We start from the raw sequence: 13,812 nt of genomic DNA on the forward strand, positions 1-13,812 counted from the left end.
CAACACCTAAGTCTCTTTGTGGATCCAGGCCAACATTACAAGCCAGGAGTCGTAGGTCCAGGCATCTCTCTTCTCAAACTGTTAGCAGTTGGGCGTGCCACAGAAATTATACTCCAGTCCAGGTTCCAGCCTCAGTCTGCACTCATGTAATCACCAGTTAATTCCACTAAAGTAAGCGGAGTTGCCCTGTCTTTAGGAGAGGTGAAAGGTATGACATTATATGGCAGCTAGGCAGTAGCAGCAGGGGTCTTGTGTCATATTCTACTGTGTGGCTAAAGATTTCAGTTTAAATGCCGTATGTTCATGGGTTTGTGTCTTGCAAGCACCACCCTGGTGACACAGTGAACAACAACTGCAGCTCCTCTGGGTTCTACTTTGAAAGACTTTTTTTCTCTGAACAGGTGGAGGAACACCAAGAGGCCAGTCCTTAGACAGGTCTTAAACAGAAGTAGCACTACTGACAGCATAAGAAAGGCTCTGTTGCACGACTACACAATAGAGCCAAGCGCTTAGAAACCGTTTTTGGTTTCATGTAGCAGTCAGATTTTACAACCTCATCTTATTAGATGCAATAAAAGGGAGAGAGAGTTTTAATGATAAGTATCAAAATATAAAATTCAGCCACATTTAGTGCTGTGAAAATGAAGCCACCGCTCGTAGTCTAGAAATGACAGCCTTGCATTAAAAAGTGGCCCCAGACATGCAAAGACTCCAGGAAAACCTGGAGTAAAGACAGCAAAAAAATCGAAGTGCAGCTGCTCTTTTTACTGTTTAAATCATTATATATTAGCAACAAATCTTGTTGTTGGCCAACATTCAAAAAATGGCATATGGCCAATAAAAGGTTCGGTGGAGTTTTCCATCTGTCGCAAAAATCAGCCATGGCTCCAGCTCATCCAGTCAGTTCAGTGCCATAATTGTTTGTGTTCTGGATTTCTATCATTCACGCTAATGCAATCATTTGACCATACAATCTGCTAAGTATACGGGCTGTGCAAAAGTACTACATAATAGCATTTGTAAAATACGTGGGGAGAGTTTATAATACATGGAGCAAGATGGCTGATAACGCTAACAGTAGATGGAGCAAAGGAACAGAATGAATGGACTCTTGCCACATTAGATTATGCAAATGAAGGCATCCTAAAGAGTCCTCTAGACATGTAACAAACAAATAATAAGAAAAAACTTTGCACTGTGCTTTTGTTAAAATCAAAGCTAAATATATAACAGTTAGCAAAAGGCAATGTGGGTCTGCAGAGATTTCTTTTACCCACTTATTTATGACAGATACTGGGTAGAGATTTATTTTTTGGCTTTACTATTTCGCCTGCTTCAAAAGTAGGCAGATAACTGTTTGAAAGGTCGTCTGGTTTCACTATGGTTTGTAAAGACCTTGGTAACGTTTGCTAATTTATTTTATTTAACTTCTTAACACAGCAGTTCTCAATAGTTATCAGACAACTAGAGCAACAGGGAACTAAGGAGATGCATTGGCCTGCTAAACCCAGGGTTGTGAGTTCAATCCTTGAGGGGGCCATTTAGGGATCTGGGGCAAAAATTGGGGAGTGGTCCTGCTTTGAGCAGGGGGTTGGACTAGATGACCTCCTGAGGTCCCTTCCAACCCTGAGATTCTATGATACTCATACTGATGTGCAAACACACACATGTCATGAAGGGCAGTGCTATGCTAGATTTGGATGTGGATTTTAAAGACATTATAATTCAAGGTGTTGAAAGTCAAATCTGGATTCAGCTCATTAATAAGATAAGGATCATTTGTAAAATCTAGATACAGATTAGGTTCAGATTTCAAGCAGCCCAGAATTATAAGGTGTTTTGGCCCAGGGCTAGGTAGGTGAATGGGCACATTTCTGTTTTCTCAACCGGCAGGAATAGGAGATGCCTTTTTTAAGTACAGTGCTTTATTTAAAAAAAGATTTTTAAACCATGCTGGCAGCAGAAAGCAGGAGAAGGGAAATTCTGTGTTGTGTGAGACCATGATGTTACCATTTCTCTTCCTAGATTCTGACTGCTCTGCACCTGTCATAAGTGCGCTGCCAGAGGCTGAGGTTTAGAGGTGCTGAGCCAGACTCATGGCTGGTTCCTAATATTTAGAATTTGTGAGAGTAAGCGTGAGCGGGGAAGGAATGGGGAATTGACAAAAGCATTTTCTCAACATTCCTTTGTGAATTGGTCCAAAGCTGGCACAAATTGACATCAATGAGCTGATTTGCATAGAAATGGGCTCATGACTCCAACAGATGACAACAGTTTACAAGAACAGATTTCTACCGCAAATGGGTCCTGTGCATAGTCTCCTTTTGCTCACTAACAAGGAAAGGGGGGGGGGGGCCCAAGGAGAAACCTTAGCATTTTTTTAAACTTAAAACCCTGTCTGAATTTCAAACTCTAAAAGCAGGCACTTGTTTAAAAAGATAGAGTGTTCAGCACCTCAGTGACAGAATTAGACTGAAAACTTTTCTAGGCAAGGACCTCATTCTCACACCTGCCCAAAGTTCCCAGCAGGCTGCTGTGATGTGCAAATAATCATCTATTTAGCTCCAGAGGAAGAATGTAGAGCCCATGGAACGAGCAGCCTTAATTTTCAAAGTATCAAAATTAAAATGTTCAGACATCCATTTAAGGTTCAGGGGTTTTTTAAGAGTATCTAGAGATTTGAAAGAACTTTTATGGATCAGCAGGCCTGCTCTGTGCAGAAAGATCAATCTTCTCTAAGCAGGACCTTGTTTCTGTTATTCATAGTTGGCTGTGGTACACTCTGCTTCATGTCGTAGCATATTAGAGACTGGTTTCCATTTTGCCTACAAGAGGCAAAAACGCCAAGCATCTCAATGGGAATGAAAGCCACTCTGCACCTCCCAATACTGGTCCTCATTTAACTATATTGCTATGCAGACCCATACTTGTGAGTAGTCCCATTTTGGATTTGCCCCAAGTCCCCCTGCTGCTAGTGCACACAGGAGTTTGACCCAAGCAAGGGGCCCTGCAATGAACCAGATTCATCCCTGCACTGCTACAAGTGGCAAGGCAGCTTCCACCTCTCCTATTCAGAGCTGGTGCAGCCCCTGGCACAGGTTGGAGAAATCCAGAGGGCTACCCTAAGTTGAACCCCTGCTGTAATAAAACACTATGAACCATTGCAGGAGAACAGAACTGGTCATCCACCCCAGCCTGCTTCCCACCCCAAGTCACCCTACCCCAGAACAGCCCCTGTACCGGGGCTCCTGTGGAGGCAGCTCATAGCAGCCAGATCCTGCTCTACACCAGGCTCCCTGTACAGGGTAGTATTCTTCAGCCTAGTTGACACAAAGGGACCACAGAACAGCACTCAATCGGGCTCAGCGTCAGCTTCCTGCCATAAGGGCATATACTGGGAGAAGAAAGGGGGGGAGGGAGAAGAGATTGAGTTTCCTTTCCTGCTTTTCAAACCCTGAAGCTCAGTGTTCTCGGACAGCAAGAGGGTGGAAGAGCATGCAGCCAGCCAGCCTGCCTGGTCAGCACCAAGCAGCAATGAAGGCCTCCACTCCCCGTATGATGCTATCATTTATAGGAACACATGGGTGGAGACACAGGGCAGACACAAGAATGGGGCAAATAGGGCAGACAAGGGAAACATAGGATGACATGGGGAAGCAAGGGTGGGAGGCAGAAGGGGGAGCCACTGAGGTAGGAGAAGATAAGAGGAGCCAGGGAGGTAAAAGGGAGAGCAGCATAGCTAGGGGCAAGCAGAGGGGGCTGTTAGAATGAGGAAACAGGAGAAAAGTGGAGCAAGTTTTTTCATACTAGCTGGGAGCCTGTGGCCATTGGAGGCTTTGCGTACACCCAGATGACTTTTAAGGTTTAATACCCTTTTTTCCTGTTGCCATTCTAGGAAGAAAATATTCTCAATCCCACCAGAATGTGCACAGAACGGTCCAGCAGTTGGAGACTTGGCTGCCATCAGATCCCCTACTTATCAGGAGAACTGCCTCTGGCAAACATTTTCACACGCTGGCACCCATGCAGGCCTTCTCAGTGTGCACTGATGGTTTTTATTAGTGTGAAGTTCACTGATAACTGGGGAGCATAGCTCCCAACCTGCCAGGGAATAAAGGTTTTAAATTAGAAACAGGCTGAATTTTCTGAAAAATGTACAAGGAAAAATAAATAATTGAAAAAGTTTTAAGTTATGTTGGCTTCAGCTTCCAATTTGTACCTACCATGGAAAATATTGCCCACCTGCCACTGAGCTGGATATCTCCCCAGCTCCAACACATGCACTGCCATGCCCAGTCTCTTGCAAGGAGATTTGTTTTCTTAACAGAGGTTAAGAAACAGAGAAACACAGTCCTTTTAACTCATTCCTTAGCCTCCAGCTGCAGAGCCACCCAGTCCAGGGGTCTCTGCCACTCCTGCTCCTGGCAGCTTCCCAGTTCCAGGCAGCTCTGCTCCATTCCTGGAGCAGCAGCCCTAGGGCTGCTTCTTTGAGCCCCTTACTCCACAGATCCACCCCAGGAGCTTGCTCCAGTCTAGTGTGGTTTTCCCATCCCAGGGTAGAACTAGTCTCACTTAATCTCCCTCAGCTGCTCACTAGCAGCCTTTGATAGGCCCAGCTGTGTAGTCCAGCCCTCTTTAATGGGCTGGACAAGGCTTCCCTGCTCTGCTCCAGAGAAGCTGGGCTGGCTTAGTTTATCCGCAGGGACAAGCTACCCTGTGACATCAGTCTATCACCTCAGCCCCACTGTAATCATGATCACCCAAAGCAGACATACTATTACATGCTCTTATGTGATGTACACAGTGTAATCACTGACACAGGATGCAGCTAGATCTAGCAATGCATTCATGAAAGGCCTGATAAAACCTGAAATGTTGCTTTAGGAAATTCAAGTGGTATGTTCTAGCACAGTGGTTCTCAACCAGGGGTACACATACCCCCAAGGGTACGCATAGAAGTCTTCCAGGGGGTACATCAACTCATCTAGATATTTGCCTAGTTTTACAACAGGCTAAGTAAAAAGCACTAGCGAAGTCAGTACACTGAAACGTAAGTACAATATTTATATTGCAATTGATTTATTTTGTAATTATATGGTAAAACTACGAAAGCCAGCAATTTTTCAGTAATAGCGTGATATGACACTTTTGTACTTTTATGTCTGATTTTGTAAGCAAGTAGTTTTTAAGTGTGGTGAAACTTGTGGGCACGCAAGACAAATCAGACTCCTGAAAGGGGTACACAGTAGTCTGAAAGGTTGAGAACTACTCTTCTAGCATAAGTCTGCCTATACTACAATGACATTAGTTGTTTTAACATATACTTTTATAACCCCAATTTCACAATGAATCATTTACACTTTTAACATTTAAAAAAGTAATAAACAGCAACAAATGGCTACCAGTTTGTGGGAGCTACAGGGAAATTTGACATGTTTCAGAGTAACAGCCGTATTAGTCTGTATTCGCAAAAAGAAAAGGAGTACTTGTGGCACCTTAGAGACTAACCAATTTATTTGAGCATGAGCTTTCATGAGCTACAGCTCACTTCATCGGATGCATACTGTGGAAACTGCAGAAGACATTATATACACAGAAACCATGAAACAATACCTCCTCCCACCCCACTCTCCTGCTGGTAATAGCTTATCTAAAGTGATCATCAAGTTGGGCCATTTCCAGGACAAATCCAGGTTTTCTCACCCTCCGCCCCCCCCACACACACACAAACGCACTCTCCTGCTGGCAATAGCCCATCCAAAGTGACCACTCTCTTTAAAATGACAGGTTTCAGAGTAACAGCCGTGTTAGTCTGTATTCGCAAAAAGAAAAGGAGTACTTGTGGCACCTTAGAGACTAACCAATTTATTTGAGCATGAGCTTTCGTGAGCTACAGCTCACTTCATCGGATGCATACCGTGGAAATGCATATTTAAAATGTGTATGATAATCAAGTTGGGCCATTTCCAGCACAAATCCAGGTTTTCTCACCCCCCCACTCCCCTCCAAAAACCACACACACAAACTCACTCTCCTGCTGGTAATAGCTTATCCAAAGTGACCACTCTCCTCACAATGTGTATGAAAATCAAGGTGGGCCATTTCCAGCACAAATCCAGGTTCTCTCACCCCCCCACCCCCACCCCTTTTTTTTTCTTTTTTTTTTTTCAAAAAAACACACACACAAAAACTCACTCTCCTGCTGGTAATAGCTTATCCAAAGCGACCACTCTCCCTACAAATTTGAGTCTCAGATAAGGAATGTACCAAACAATAAAATATATTAGAGGGAAAAGGAAAGGGCTTGCATCAAAACAACAAAGTTCCATACGGCTTACAAACATTTTATGCGTATGACATTTGCACTACCGAGTTTGTACAGTAATGGTTTATCATTGTTTCCTTGTTAGAAGCCAGGAACTGACTTTGGAAGACGTACGTAGGCCCGTCATTCTCACGGTGCCTCGTCGTTTCCAGAGGAAAAGCAGGCACCTGCACTTGTGTTTATCCTGGGCATTTTTTTGGATTTTATTTATACCAGCTCCTGTCCATGGTGTAAACTGGGAGAAGTCATTTGTCAGGATGGGTATTTTGTCGGATTCCAACCTATTTTCATAAATCCCAAATGAAGAGATATCTAGTCAAAAGGCATTTTTTGGCACAGAGCTATTTGTTTCAGAAAAATATTCAACCACTGTGCATTTTGGGGAGAAATCCAGTATTGCCAACCCCAGAGATTCACAAATTATGAGTCAGGCCCTCCAAAATCATGAGACTGGCTTTAAAATCATGAGGGTTTTTTTAATAATTAATTTTGGATCTTTGTATTTGCCTCTTGGTGCTGGAGCCTTTAGGGTTCATGTTCTCAAGCTTTTCTCCACAACCAGGAGGGCTAGAAATGTATTTTTTTTTAAATGAAAGCTGAGATTTTCATGTAATTACATATGTCTTCGAGCTGGACATTTAAGAAAAATGGCAAACATCCTGAGAATTGGCAACACTCAAATCCTTCATTATGAGGGAGAATATTAAAAAGATATCACCAGTGTATTAGGTTCCAGGAGGTGAGCCATGCAATATTGACAAGGAGGAATATTTTGTCAGACCATGGTGGCGTATTTATCTTTTAAACTAAGGATAATATAGTTACACTGAAGAGACTAATTTTAATTCTGAAATGCAGCAGAGTATCTATCTAGGTGCTTAGGCAGCCCTCATTACAATATTATCTGAGCACCTAAGGGTAACAGAGACTGAGAATTTATTCTGCGAAGGCTATTTTTAGAGACTAGTATTTTAAATAGATAATTACCCTAACCAGGAAAGGGATTATCTAAATAGCATGCATGAGCACACAACTGGGAGAGTGCAAACTGAATAGCTCGAGTCTCTCTAGCACTGACTCCTGCTGCAGCCACTTCACCTTTCCTCCTCAGCTTCTCCTTCTGTAAAAATGGAGATAATACTGCAGTGCTGTAAGGGTTCAGTTTTGAAGATGAAAACTGTTTGGTAAATGCTACACATTCTTTGGAAGTTTCTTGTTAAAACAATGCTGGATGAGAGTGTGGTTAGCTTATCACAATAGCATGACTCCAGGGAAGAGACTACATAAACATGAATGGGAGGAGCTGAACAGGCATTTAGGAGTCTGCAAAGTGCACAGTTTCCACTCTAGCTCCAATTTCAGGGGCCTAAAATATCAGTTAATCTTAGTTTTAATTTTAAAAGAATGTATCAATTTCTAGTTCTTTTGCTTGCAATAGAAACTGTGAAATTGTAAACTGAAAGAGAAACATTTATGATTTTCAGAGCCTACAGCGGCACTTGAATCATGTTTGACATGACTTGAAACTGTGTCTCCGGCAAAAATGCTCTTGCCTGCACCGAGTCCAGCATCGCTCCGATTAACTCTATTCTCTGGGTCGGAGACAAGGTTGATTTGTTCATGTTGAGGAGGAGGCCCAGTCTCTCGAAAGCAGATCTGACAAACCAGACCTGAGACTCCACCTGCTCCCCGGTGTGCCCCCTGAGCAGCCAGTCACCGAGGTAGGGGTATACCTGCACCTGTCTCTTGCAGAGGAAGGCTGCTACGACTGACATGCACTCGGTGAACACTTGCGGGGCCGTTGAGAGACCGAATGGGAGGACCGTGAACCGATAGTGTTTGTGGTTGACCACAAACCTTAGAAATCACCTGTGCGCAGGTCAAATGGCTTTGTGAAAGTACACGTCTCATGTCGAGGGTGGCGTACCAGTCTCCTGGATCCAGGGAAGGGATAATCATGCTCAGGGAGACCATATGGAACTTCATCTTCACCATGAATTCGTTGAGTCCTCACAGGTCTAGAACAGGTCAGAGACCCGACTTCACCTTGGGGATTAGGAAATAGCGGGAGTAGAATCTCTTGCCCCTTAGCTCCTGAGGAACCTCTTCACCGCCCCTATGGCGAGGAGCGCCTGCACCTCCTGGATAAGGAGCTGCTTGTGAGACAGGTCCCTAAAGAGGGACAGGGAAGGGGGGTGGGAGGGAGGGAGGGCAGGAGCAGAATTGGACAGAATATCCCACTTCTACCGTGCGAAGAACCCAGCGGTCCGATGTTATTTGGGACCAAGCATGGTAGAAGTGGGATAGATGGTTCAGAAAACATTCAGGGAAGGATCCGCTGCTGAATGTGTTCTACATCTAACGTGTAGCTAACTATATGGTGCTGAATGTGTTCTACATCTAACACTTAGTTCCCTGAATGGCTTAGTGCATTAGATGTAGAAGGCTAGCACCTGCCAAACATCCAGAGAGTGCAGCCTCTGCTCGCGGTTACTGGCATGAGGCTTAGGAAAGAAAACAGGCAGGTATATTGTGACGCACTCTATACATAGAGTGTGAATATAATGTAACTAAAATATGCTTCATGCAAAAGGTCTCTTGTAAGGTATCATTACAAAGCTTATAATCTACTGAGTGCGGTCATTGTATTTGTATAAATGTATCACTCTTCTATCTGAAATTAGAAATATGAAATATAACTGAGGGCCTATTGTAGCTATGCAAAGTGTGGGCCATTAACAGTGGTTTGGAATCTTGATGGCTCCCATCAATCAGGACAATTGACTGTGGATGGCTCTGTTTGCAGGCAGGGCTTCCTGTGAGTCAGGCTGGCAGGAATGAAGGCTTGGGGTCTCACAGGACATGTGATCATGTCACCCGAACTGGAATCCATCTTCAACCTGGTGCTTTTCCACTGAGAAGCAGGGGTGGGAACCCAGAGGGACAAAGGATTCCCACCTTACGCAAAAAATATATAAGTGGGTGGAACAGAACAAGGAGAGAGCCATCATGAGGAATCCCCTAGCTACCACCTGAGCTGGAACAAGGGCTGTACCAGGGGAAAGGATTGTGCCCAGACTAGGAAGGTGTCCAGCTCCAGTCTGTGAAAGAAACTTATTGAAACATCTCTTTCTCTTAGGGTGAGATTTTATCTGTATTCAGTTTTTATTACTGTACTAGACTTAGACTGGCTTGTTTTATTTTATTTTGCTTGGTAGACCTAAATATCTATGAATCTATGAATTCACTTTGTTCTGTCTGTTACTACTTAGAACCACTTAAATGCTACTTTATTTAATAAAATCACTTTTTAACTTATTAATTAACCCAGAGTATGTATTAATACTTGGGGGCGGGGGCCAAACAGCTGTTCATATCTCTCTATCAGTGTTATAGAGGGCAAGCAATTTACAAGTTTACCCTGCATAAACTTTACACAGGGTAAAACAGATTTATTTGGGGTTTGGACCCCATTGGGAGTTGGGCATCTGAGTGTTAAAGACGGGGACACTTCCGTAAGCTTCCTTCAGTTAAGCCGACAGCTGTTAGGTGACGTGGTTCAGATCTGGGTCTGGGTTTGCAGCAGGCTAGAGGGTCTGGCTCAAACCAGGCAGGATGCTGGCATCCTAAGCTGGCAGGAAAGCAGGAGCAGAAGTAATCTTGGCACATCAGGTGGCAGCTCCCAGGGGGTTTCTGTGATCCAACCAGTCACATATATGTTTTGACTCGAATGAAAATGTCTCAGGAAGAAAGGCTGGGTGAGGCCTAAATTTCACTTTATCCTTGTGGAAAACCATGTAAAGTGGGTCAGAAGTGAGGGCCTTTAACACAGACACCCTCCTTGCTGAGGTAATGGCAACCAGAAAAGCTACCTGGCAAGATAGACAGAGAAGAGAGCAAGTTGCTAGCAGTTCAAATGAGGGGCCCATTACTTTGGAGAGGACCAAGTTAAGGTCCCACGTAAGAATTGGCTGTCTAATCTGTGGATGTAGCCGTTCCAGGCCCTTGAGGAAATGTCCCACCATGGGGTTGACAAATACAGAGCATCCAGATACACCTGGGTGGAAGGCCGAGATAGCAGCGAGGTGTACCTTGATGGATGATGCTGCCAGGCATTATTGTTTTAGGTGTAGGAGGTACTCTAGAATGAGTGGTATAGGCACCTGAAGTGAAAGTGTGTGACGCTGGGCACACTAGCAAGTGAACCTTTTCCACTTAGCTAGATAAGTTGCCCTGGTGGAGGTTTTCCTGCTGTCAAGTAGGACTTCCCTTCCAAGCACAGAAGTTCCATGGGGTTTAACCATGAAGCTTCCAAGCTGTGAGATGGGGGACTTGAGGTCTGGTTGGAGCAGGCGACCGAGGTCCTGAGTAGCAACGCAATCTGGGCATCCACTAACAGTTCAAAGAGCATGGCAGAACTTCCAGAGCCTGAGGGCTCCTCAATACAGGGGAGCGGGTTCCACCCTGCTTGCTGATGTTAAACATGGCAGTGGTGTTGTCCATCCTCACTGCCACGCACTGGCCTTGCAGCCGGGCCCAAAAAGTTTGGCATGCTACACATTCCGCCCTGAGCTCTTTGATGTTGATATGAAGGGAGAGCTTGTCCTGAGACCATAGGCCCTGCATTTCTAGATATCCCAAATGCACACCCCAACCCAGAGCTGACAAGTCCGTTACCAGGGACAAGGAGGGCTGGGGGCTGTTGAAGGGGACTTCTTCGCACACCTTCCAACGGTCGAGCCACCATTGACGGTTGTTCTGGTACTGTCATGACTTCGTCCAGGTTGTCGTGTTCCAACTGATAGGCCGATGCAAGCCACACGTGCAGGGGTCTGAGCCTCAGCCTGGCATGCAGGACCAACTAAATGCAGGCTGCCATGTGGCCAAGGAGATGTAGACAACCCCTTGCAGTAGCGGTGTCTTGCCTCTGGTGGCGGCACCAAGGGGCGGAGCATTGCCGGTTTTCCACGGGACAGTGCCAAACGCTGTGGCATCAGAGGCTTGGCGTGAAGGGCCAGGGATCGTGGTGCCGTCATATCTATGAGGTCTCTCGCAGCCTCAAATGTGTCTGGGATGGAAGGCAGTTGCACCTTGGACACGGTGAGTCCAATTGCACCAGACACAACAGCCCTCCTTGCGGGACCGAAGTCAACAGTGCCGGCTCCAAAGTTTTCAGCACGGGGGCTCCTCCTTGAGACACGCCCCACTGGCCAGTTCCGAGGGGGTGGGACCCAAAGTCGAGGTTTCCAGTACCTTGTTTCATTGCTGCTTCTGCCCGAGAGAATGGGACCGGTGCTGAGTCGTCTCCGACTGTTTCCGCACCAGAGAGCAGTGGTGCAGTGGGTCTCGTCCAGAGTCCTTCTGCGGTGCCATTTCCATTACCGCTGCTGGGGCATTACACACCGATGCCAGGTCCTGCTGCGCCTGTGCTGATTGCGGTCTGTCAAGGTTCCTTCCCCACTCTGAACTCTAGGGTAAAGATGTGGGGACCTGCATGAAAGACCCCATAAGCTTATTCTTACCAGCTTAGGTTAAAAACTTCCCCAAGGTACAAACTTTGCCTTGTCCTTGAACAGTATGCTTCCACCACCAAGCGTTTTAAACAAAGAAAAGGGAAAGAGACCACTTGGAGACATCTTCCCTCAAAATATCCCCCCAAGCCCTACACCCCCTTTCCTGGGGAAGGTTTGATAATAATCCTCACCAATTGATACAGGTGAACACGGACCCAAACCCTTGGATCTTAAGAACAATGAAAAATCAATCAGGTTCTTAAAAGAAGGATTTTAATGAAAGAAAAGGTAAAAGAATCACCTCTGTAAAATCAGGATGGTAAATACCTTACAGGGTATTCAAAACATAGAGAATCCCTCCAGGCAAAACCTTACGTAACAAAAAGACACAAAAACAGGAATATACATTCTCTCCAGCACAGCTTATTTTACCAGCCATTAAACAAAAGAAAATCGAATGCATTTTCTAACTAGATTACTTACTAACTTAACAGGAGTTGGAAGGCTTGCGTTTCGGATCTGTTCCCGGCAAAAGCATCACACAGACAGACAGAACCCTTTGTTCCCCTCCCTGCAGATTTGACTTTGTCCCCTCATTGGTCATTTTGGGTCAGGTGCCAGCGAGGTTACCTTAGCTTCTTAACCCTTTACAGGTGAAAGGGTTTTGTCTCTGGCCAGGAGGGATTTTACAGCACTGTACGCAGAGAGGTGGTTACCCTTCCCTTTATATTTATGACACAGTCTAAGTGCCGCCTCCATAAGGAGCTGCTTCAGTCTAAAGTCCCACTCCTTTTTTCATTCTCAGGTGAAACTCTTTGCAAATCCTGCATTTATCTGCCTGATGCATTTCCCCCAGACACTTTAAGCAAGCGTCATGGGGGTCGCCCATTGGCATAGGCTTTTTGCAGGACTTGAAGGGTTTGGACCCCTGGGACTTAGGCATGCCCTGAGTCCCCAGGAAGAACACAGTTGGGTTGGAGGGGAACCCCCCACTCCCAACAGCAAACTATTAACACAACACTAATAACTAACTAAACTTACTAAGGAAGACAAACACTAATGTAGATAGAAGCTAGGGAAACGTGGAGAGCTTGCTGAGCAAGATGCCACAGTTACAACGACCGTCACTGGCAGCAAGAAAGAACTGAGGAAGTGCCGGGTCGGCAGGGTCATATATAGAGCACTATGGAGGCACCATTCCAAGGGGCTCCACAGCCAACCCGATGGGTGCAGCTAGGGGAAAAACTTTCCGACAACTGTGCACACGGCGCACATGCACCTAATTGGAATCGATATGAGCAATCACTCTAAGAAGAATTGCTGATCTGTTCCAGTTAGAGCATGCATTTCAATCAGAGCTGCAAATGTCATTTCAACCAATAAAAGACAAATACCATAAAAAAACAACCCTGAATTGAAAAGATCCTCTTTAAACACACTGGATACTAGAATGCTGCATTACAGTATTAATTTAGTAATGGGTGGGCAATCTTTATGGAAGAGATCCAGGGGATGGTGCTAGAGACCTTGTGTAGGAAGACCCCCTTTATTGACCTACATAGAGGAAGCAGGAAATTAGATAATTTAAACAGTGACTAGAAAGAGCTCCAGAAAGTCCTCCTCTGTTTGTCTCTAGTAAAAGTGCACCCATAGTGAAAAACAGGAATCAGAAGAATATGGATTTAAGTTTCCTTATAGATAAATCTAGCAGGGCCAAGATGATTTCCCTCTCCACCCCCTGGTTTTCGCTCTTCCTGTCAGAGAAACAGGAGAAACAGTTTTCAGAGCAACAGCCAGGTTAGTCTGTATTCGCAAAAAGAAAAGGCGTACTTGTGGCATCTTAGAGACTAACAAATTTATTTGAGCATAAGCTTTCGTGAGCTACAGCTCACTTCATCGGATGCATTCAGTGGAAAATACAGTGGGGAGACTTATATACATAGAGAACATGAAACAATGGGTGTAACTATACAC

General features: G+C 45.0%; 1 long non-coding RNA gene across 2 annotated transcripts in view; it reads right to left on the bottom strand.

Moving 5' to 3' along the window:
• Positions 1–13,812, bottom strand: part of LOC140894955 (uncharacterized) — a 305,659-nt gene that overhangs the window by 290,044 nt on the left and 1,803 nt on the right. The window lies entirely within an intron of this gene.

Source organism: Lepidochelys kempii, chromosome 10 (assembly GCF_965140285.1).
Source record: "Lepidochelys kempii isolate rLepKem1 chromosome 10, rLepKem1.hap1, whole genome shotgun sequence".
Taxonomy (NCBI): Eukaryota; Metazoa; Chordata; order Testudines; family Cheloniidae; genus Lepidochelys; species Lepidochelys kempii.